Source organism: Dasypus novemcinctus, chromosome 16 (genome assembly GCF_030445035.2).
Source record: "Dasypus novemcinctus isolate mDasNov1 chromosome 16, mDasNov1.1.hap2, whole genome shotgun sequence".
In the NCBI taxonomy this organism is placed as follows: Eukaryota; Metazoa; Chordata; class Mammalia; order Cingulata; family Dasypodidae; genus Dasypus; species Dasypus novemcinctus.
This window is the reverse complement of record NC_080688.1, coordinates 71,520,236-71,528,183: the sequence shown is the minus strand read 5'-3', so window position 1 is coordinate 71,528,183 and position 7,948 is coordinate 71,520,236. Positions and strand designations below refer to the sequence as shown.

The window sequence follows — 7,948 nt, the reverse complement described above, 5'->3', positions numbered from 1 at the left end:
AAATAAGTACCAAGGACATAACTGCAGACACTAACCATGTGACCATAACTAGCATTATCAGTGATAAGTAACATTGATGTTCTGTTTCCCGGATGGGATGTGCTGAGAAAGGCATTTCACCTCTGTCGTATTCTTCCCTGCAAACTCTAATAAAAACCTCGGACAAAACACTCTTAAAATTCTTCATGACTGTCAAGGTCAAAGGAAGACTCAGAAGCTGTCATAGATCAGAGGTGACTAAAGGGGCCTGACACTAAATGCATTATCGTATCCTGGATGGTATCCTGGAAAAGAAAAAGATATTGTTGAAAAAACTAGTGAAAGCTGCATAAAGACTGGCTTTTGGTTAATAGTCATATACCGACGCTAATTATGACCATCAGCACAGTAATGTAAGACGTTACCCTTAGGAGACGCTGGGAGCGGTATACTGGAACTCTCCGTGTAACCGCTGCAACTTTTCTGTATATCTAACATTACTTCAAATTTTTTAAAAAAATTATTAAAAACAAAACCAAAAAAGCTTATGAATGTGGAGTGCAAATAGAACCTTCTTTGAAAGCAGCAGCAAATACCTCTTTATACGACTCTACTGAGGGGTGCGCAGGGGCAGGCGTTTGGCACCTGTGTGTTCTGGGCGCAGGCAGGGAGTCCTGCGGGCACCAGGCAGGGCGGGCAAGCCCCGGGCGTGGCGACAGCCAAGGCTCGTCCCCGGCAGCCACCAGGGCGCCGGTCGGTGACTTGGGCGCGCCCTGCGGGGCGGAGCCGAGGGAGCGGGAGGCGGCGGCGGCACCGCCCAGCGGAGCAGAAGTGACCCCGAGGCCCGCGAGCCCCCGAGAGGAGCCGCGCCGGGACCCCGTGCTGGCTGAGCGACCCCCGGGGTAGGTGAGCCCCGCGACCTGCCGCGCGCGCCTGGTCACCCTCTCAGGGTGGTTGGATAGTCCAGGCGCCGGCGGGGCGCGCTTCCCCGGCGCAGCTCCGCGCTCAAGGGCATTTCCTGCCTGGGAACCTTCGTTCTGGGCCCTCAGTCCCTGGGAGAGAAGTTTCTTCTTCAGGAAGAGAGGGCTTGCCTTTCCTCTCCTTTGCCCGACGCACAGCTTATTATGATGTAGGGTGCTGTTAAGCAATCCCTCTGCCAGCGGTCCGCTACTTTTAGGGGGTTGTGGAGAAATGCCCTCCGGAAACCAGCTGCCGCTATTAAGCCGAGCGTGGTGGCTGTGACAGGTGTGCGGCAGGAGAGCACAAATTAATGTTTTACCCTTCATTCATTCCTGCTGGCTTCCAGAGCTGCAGGTGTAGCAAAAGAACAGCCTATTTCTGACGTTTTCTATTTTTTCCGTGGAGTGGGCATCATGAGATTTTAGAGATGAAAGTTACAGCGCTCTGCAGCATCATCTTACTTAAAAGAATAGGACCAGAGCAATGCAAGTGTATATTTAGGTTGGATGATGATGATATGGCTGTGAATTTTCACTCTTCTTTGAAAGGTGGGGGAAAATGAAGTTGAATTTAGGGTTGGAAGAAACAACTAGCCCCAGGTGTAACTGAAGCTGTTCGCCATTTACCGTAATTGTCGATGTTTTCATTTAGAATTAAAACCACCTTTACTATCTTGGTAATATAGACTAGATGACCGTGTTCAACTACAAAAGGGAATTATTCTGCATTGGCAAGAGGGGTAAGATAATCAGTCCTTTTGATTTTACCTAATGCTATTATATATTCAGCTTTGCAGAAGTCTGGTTTTCCAGAAATATGAGCTGGCTTGGAGTTTCAGGTACCCAGGCAGACACAATTGGTGCTGTGTCACACTGCTGCTGGGCTGTCGGCTCCCCCTCCCACTCACAAAGTTTGAGAGTCGGGCCCCAGACACAGGAATTTATGCCTAAGGCAAGGAATACCCGGATGTGGTGCTTACACGCGCCCCCCCCCCCCCCCAGGAAAGACTGTAGAGGGGTTGTATTTCCTGGTACTCAAGTAAACCTTCTACAAGTTTCCCCCTGTGTTATTTATAAAATAAATTGATCCCCTAGGCTACTTTAGTTGCATTATTTACCTTTATGATTTTGTGAATTAATAATAGGCATGTTTATTTATCCACTTATTTACTTTTAATTTGCTCAACAATGGACTTGAGTTGTAATCTGAATTTAGGCCAAAGTTGAAAAATGAGCTGTATCATTGTTTGGGATAATGACTAAAAAAGGAAAAAATTAAAGATTTTGAAGGGTATTTAGAAATCTTTTAAAACAGTGGTTTCAAAGCTTTTGAATTGATATGTTTATATCACAATTATCTGGCCATTTATATGATAATTCTTTTACAGTACATTGAAACAATTTCGTAATGGCAAAAAATTTCAATGACTTAATAGCACGTTTACATGAATTTATATTTTACTGAGCTTCTGCAATAGCATATATGTGTGTGTTTATACCTTCAGTTTTAGAAAATATTTAGAAATATTTGGTGCACCTGTGGATTTGTGGGCCTAGTCACACGTTCATTGAACCACCATTTATTGAGTGTCTGTTGTTCAGGGCGTTTTGTTCTGTGTTGGGGATACTGAATGATGTAGCCAGGTGTAAATCAGACACTTTTCTATCCTCGTGGAATTGGTGCAGCATGGAGCTCTCCAAGGCATTTGAGACCACAGATCAGGCATGACATCAATGATCATTTGTCAGTTTTGACATTGACTAAAGCCCTATTAGTTCTAAGCACATATTTCTATACATTGATTTAAATCACCATATCTGGGAAGTGCATGTGGCTCAAGCGATTGGGCTCCTGTCTATCATATAGGAGGTACAGGTTTTAATTCCTGGGACCTCCTCATGAAGGAAAGCTGACCTGAGTGGCAAGCTGGCCTGAGCTGAGAGCTGGCCCGAGCAGAGAGCTGGCCCATGCGGAGTGCTGGTGCAACAAGGTGATGCAATAAAAAGAGGTACAGAGGAGAGACAATAAGAGACGCAGCAGACCAGGGAGCCGAGGTGGCACAAGAGATTGAGCACCTCTCCTACTCTGAATGGTCCCAGGATGGGTTCCTGGTGCTGCTTAAAGAGAAGATAAGCAGACACAGAAGAATACACAGCAAATTGACACAGAAAGCAGACAATGGTGGTGGTGGGGGGGGGGGGGGAGTTAATAAATAAATCTTAAAAATATATATATAATTAAATCACCCAATCTAAAAGTTGTAAAAGTGTTCTCCAGGAAGGTGGTTTTCTCTCCTCTTTAGGTAAGGGCCCAACTTAGGAGTCATGTGTTTGGGGTTTAATACTATGCAATATTGAAATGCTAAAGCTAAAATAGCTAAAAATGAAATTTCATGTAAATTATCTACAAACTAACCATGTAGTAGCAGTGACCAAAACTTGAGAAAATTTTATTCATCCAGTTATTTTCTCCTGTAAATTAGAAAACTATGACTGCAAGTAAATTTTCCCCCCAGAGGAAAAGAGCAACTTTATCCAAAATATTCTTACTTTTTTGTGCTTTCGGTTTTTTTAAACAGCCAACCTCTTACTTACAATAATTTCACCACATTGTCCTCCAGCTCATTGCTTCCCAAATTTTAACGTGCATGCAAATCATCTGGAGATCTTTCTCAAGTGCAGCTTCTGATTCAGTGGGCCTTGGATAGATCCCAAGATGCTGCTGCATCTCTCGCCAGCTCTGTGGCCCACACATTTGTAGCTAGACTCTTAAGTTTCCTTTGATAACCTCTGCTAATGGAGATACATGAGGATAGTTTGTAGTCCTAAGAATCACTTATTTTATGTTAAATTTTATATGGTTTAATAACTTTTTTATTTATTTGTTTTAAAGGAGGTACTAGGGATCGAACCCTGGACCTTGTACATGGAAAGCAGGTGCTCAACCATTGAGCTACACTCATTCCCCTTTAATAACTTTTTACATTTCACTCAGAAAATTTGGAAAATCATAAATTTTCAGAATACAGAAAAAAATGCATTTTCTAAATCCACTATCCCCAGAGATAACCACTGATTGCATTTACTGCACTTTCTTATAACTTTAGCCAAGTTTAAAAAAAAAAAGTTAAAATGACAGGGAAAAAAATCATGGCACTCTTATCTCTTTAATATAGGATTGAACATCTACTTCATGTGTTAATTTAACTATATTTTATTTTGCTTATGAATTATTTGGGTGTATTTTACTTACAGATGTTTGAATTCTTGACATATTATTGATATGAACCCTTTCTTCTTTGTATTTATGAAGAATATATTCTGGATTTGGATTGCCAATATTTCCTGAAAGAATGAATTTTATGTTCTTATCATGAAGAGACATAAATTTTAGAAATTTTACCTTTATCCTTGTCACCATTCTCCAAAAGAAAAGAAGCTCTAATGGCCCTGGAGAATTACATTAACACTAGAGAAATAAAAATAATAATTTCCATGACACTTTACTGTTAAAAACATGTTCAACCACTTTAATAGTATAAAAATGATTATTTAGTGACTTACTTCAGAAAACCCTGTTTGATAAACTAGCTTGGGCCTTGGAAATGAGACTTAAAAATACAATCTGAAGGGAGCAGGAGGCCAAGTGGTAAATTGGAAAGAGCCAGCAGACCTGGGATTCCGTCCAGTGACCATCAATAACTAGCTGTCTTATTTAGTCTCATTGAGCCTTGTGTTCTCATCAATAAAATGAGAAAAATAACACCGACTTCTTGGGTATATTGGAGGATTGTTACAGGCAGCTTACTCTACCTGCCATATGTGGGACACTTAACAAATCTTTGATCCTGCTCACCTCTTTCTTCCAAATGTGAAGGACCCTGTGATTTGCATCTCTTTGCAGTAGAGTTACTGTACTGAGCCTTGGGTAAAACCTTCAGCTGTTTTTCAAAGATTCAGGATCGTACCAGTGAACTATGAAGATAGGCTATTTCATTACAAAGTTACCTGGATTTGGGCTCAACCTCTCTGGGTTCAGGTGATGAGGTCAATTTATGACCTGGAAAAACTTACATCACTTCTTTGTGCCTTAAAATAATAACAGTAACATGATGTGTTATAAAAATTAATTTTTATAATATATGGAAAAGAAGTATTGGTAAATGGCATAATGTTTTTTCAATAGTTTATGGCTATACCTTGTGTTTGTACAAATATTTCAATCCTCTCCCCTCCCCCAAATAAATGGCTTTTATTTTGTATCTAAAGGTTTTCTATAGGACTGGCTTTAATATAGACATATGTGTGTATACGAGTGATTGAATAACATTAATTCTACTTAGAAGAATCTTAAAATATTACCTGAAAATCGAAACATAAATTCAGTTTTAATATGCCCACTTTTTTATATACTGTGTATTATTTTCAGGTAAACTGCTAAGTCACCTGAGAGTTAGCCAGCTGACACTGGATGTCACCCTTGTCCTGTGTAATGTAGCTGCAGAACAGGTGTGTTTTTAATATTCAAGACATGATTTGTCTCTTCAAAGATTTGGAAACATGTTAGTTTTTTCCCCTTATATTAGGTTTAATTATAGCACTCTGGTTATAACTTTCTTTTTCAGTTTCTGATATCTAAAGCCTATATAATAGTGACCAAGAACAATTAATATTGTTAACTCAGAACCAAAAACCATAAACTGAAAATGCAGAAAGTGCTAAAACCAGACAGGGCTCTTGGTTTCAAATCACAGTGTTTGACTCTGGCTGACTTAAGCAGAAAAAAAAAGGAATGTACTGGAAGGATATGGAGCTGCCTCTGGAATTGATAGGGAAGTTGGAAAACCAGGTTTGGAAAATGGTCATGTTCCAGTGTGTTGGTCGCACGGCAAAGGTCTGGCTTTCTGTCCTTGCTATTGGTCACTATATCCCACTTTTGGCATTGTCATTGGTCACTGAATCCCACTTCCTGTCCTTGCCATTGGTCACTGGATCCCACCTTCTGTCCTTGCCATTGGTCACTGGCATTATCATTGGTCACTGGATCCCATCTTCTGTTGTTTTTATTGCCACTGGATCCCACTTTCTGTTGTCATTGGTTACTGGATCCCACCACTGGCATTCCTCTTGCAGGACATGAAGTATCAGACTCCTTCCCTTCCCTGCGTAATAATTGGGTTGTCCCTGCCTTTTACTCCAATAAGTCAGACAGCCATTTCCTGAGGATTTAAAGGTGGGAGCATTTGGCTGGCTGATTTTAGATCTTGTACCTGTGCTCCTGTTCCAGGAAGTGAGAAAGAACAAGTAAAGGGTCTTTCTAACAAGACTCATTCAGATGGTGATTCTGCATAGGTGGGAAGGGGTTGTTCAAGTGCTAGACAGCTAAAACATGCCACGTGTACACTGTGGTGCTTTCCCATCCAGAGAAGTGAGTTGAGAAAACCTCTGCGCAGTCAACCAGACTTCACTAAAAGTTTTAGTTCCAAAAGGAGGAGTGCTGCCACCAGGGAAACCACAGTGATTCCATTGAACTGGAAGTTAAGAAGACTGCCACCTGGCCACTTTGGTTTCCTTGTGCCTGTGAATTAACTGGCAAAGAAGGGAATTACTCTATTGGCTGGGGTAAATGATCCTGACTATCAAGGGGAAATAGGACTGTACCTACACAAAGGGGTAAAGAAGAATTTATTTGGAATACAGGAGATCCTCTAGGGTGTCTCTTATTTGGAATACAGGAGATCCTCTACTGCTGTGTCCTATGATTAAAGTCAATGGAAAATTGCTTGTCAGCCACCACACCAGGGAGCCAAGAGTGCCTACAACTGCAAGCAGGAGAATTGTATCATCATCAATATGGAATCTAAGCCCCCTCTCAATTTAGAGGTGGAATGGACATAACCATCCTAGGGTCCACAGGCTGGAGGAATAGAGTATGGATTAGAGTGGACTTACTTATATTCTACAATGGAACTAATGTGATTAGTATAGGAAGAAACTGTAGCATTGATGTGGAGAAAGTGGCCGCGGTAGCTGCTGAGGGTAGGGAGAAGGAAGAAGAGATATGATGTGGGGGCATTTTCAAGACTTGGAGTTATCCTGGGTGGTACTGCAGGGACAGATGCTGGACACTGTATGTTCTGCCATGGCCCACTGGGTGGACTGGGGGAGAGTGTAAACTACAATGTAAAGCATTATCCATGTGGTGCAGCAGTGCTCCAAAATGTATTCCACCAAATGCAGTGAATGTCCCACAATGATGAAAGAGATTGTTGATGTGGGAGGAGTAGGGTGAGGGGGGGTGGGGAGTATGTGGGGACCTCTTATACTTTTTGAATGTAACATTTAAAAAAAAAAGAAAGAAAAAAAAAAGAAAATTGCTACTATGAATCCAGGCAGGACTAACAATGGCCCAGAATCTTCAGGAATGAAAGTTTGGGTCATCCCAGCAGACAAAGAACCATGGCCAGCTGAAGTGTTTGCTGAGAGTAAAGGGAACATGGAATGGATAGTGAAAGAAGGTAATGAGAAATACAAACTTTGACCATATGATCAGTTACAGAAATGAGGACTAATGGTCATTAATAGTTCTTCCTTATTTTGTTGTATGTTTGTGTATGTACATAAAATAAATCTTTGTTTTCTTCCCTAAACTTTCCCCTTATCATAAGACATAAATTGTGTTAGTTTCATGTCATAGTATTTAAGGATGTCAAGTTTAAGAGTGAATATTACCCAAGGGCTTGCACCCTATTCTGGAGGGATTTAGTGCATTTCTGGTTGTATGCAGGACATTGAATATTGGAATTCTGTTAAATGGAAATATATACGTATATTGTTTTTATTTAGAGACTAATTATGGTTTAAGGTGATATATAGGGCTGTCAAGTTGACAAGGGACGAACTATGATGGTTAAGCTAATGTGTCAACTCAGCCAGGTAATGATGCCCAGTTTTTGGTAAAGCAAGCCCTGGGTTAGTTGTAATACAAGGGCATTTCATGGACTTTAATC

The 7,948-nt window shown here is 41.1% G+C and overlaps 1 protein-coding gene across 7 annotated transcripts in view; it reads left to right on the top strand.

Moving 5' to 3' along the window:
* Positions 1-741: 741 nt before the first annotated feature.
* The window catches only part of CCDC68 (coiled-coil domain containing 68), a 53,656-nt gene continuing 46,449 nt past the window's right edge, over positions 742-7,948 (top strand). For 2 of the 7 annotated variants that reach the window (XM_071208563.1, XM_071208562.1), the window contains exons 1-2: positions 776-881; positions 5,368-5,447. The gene's annotated coding sequence lies outside the window, so the exon portion shown is untranslated. Of the gene's footprint in view, positions 886-5,367; positions 5,448-7,948 lie in introns of all 7 variants that reach the window. The other 5 variants (XM_071208564.1, XM_058277760.2, XM_058277761.2 and 2 more) reach the window with 4 other exon arrangements.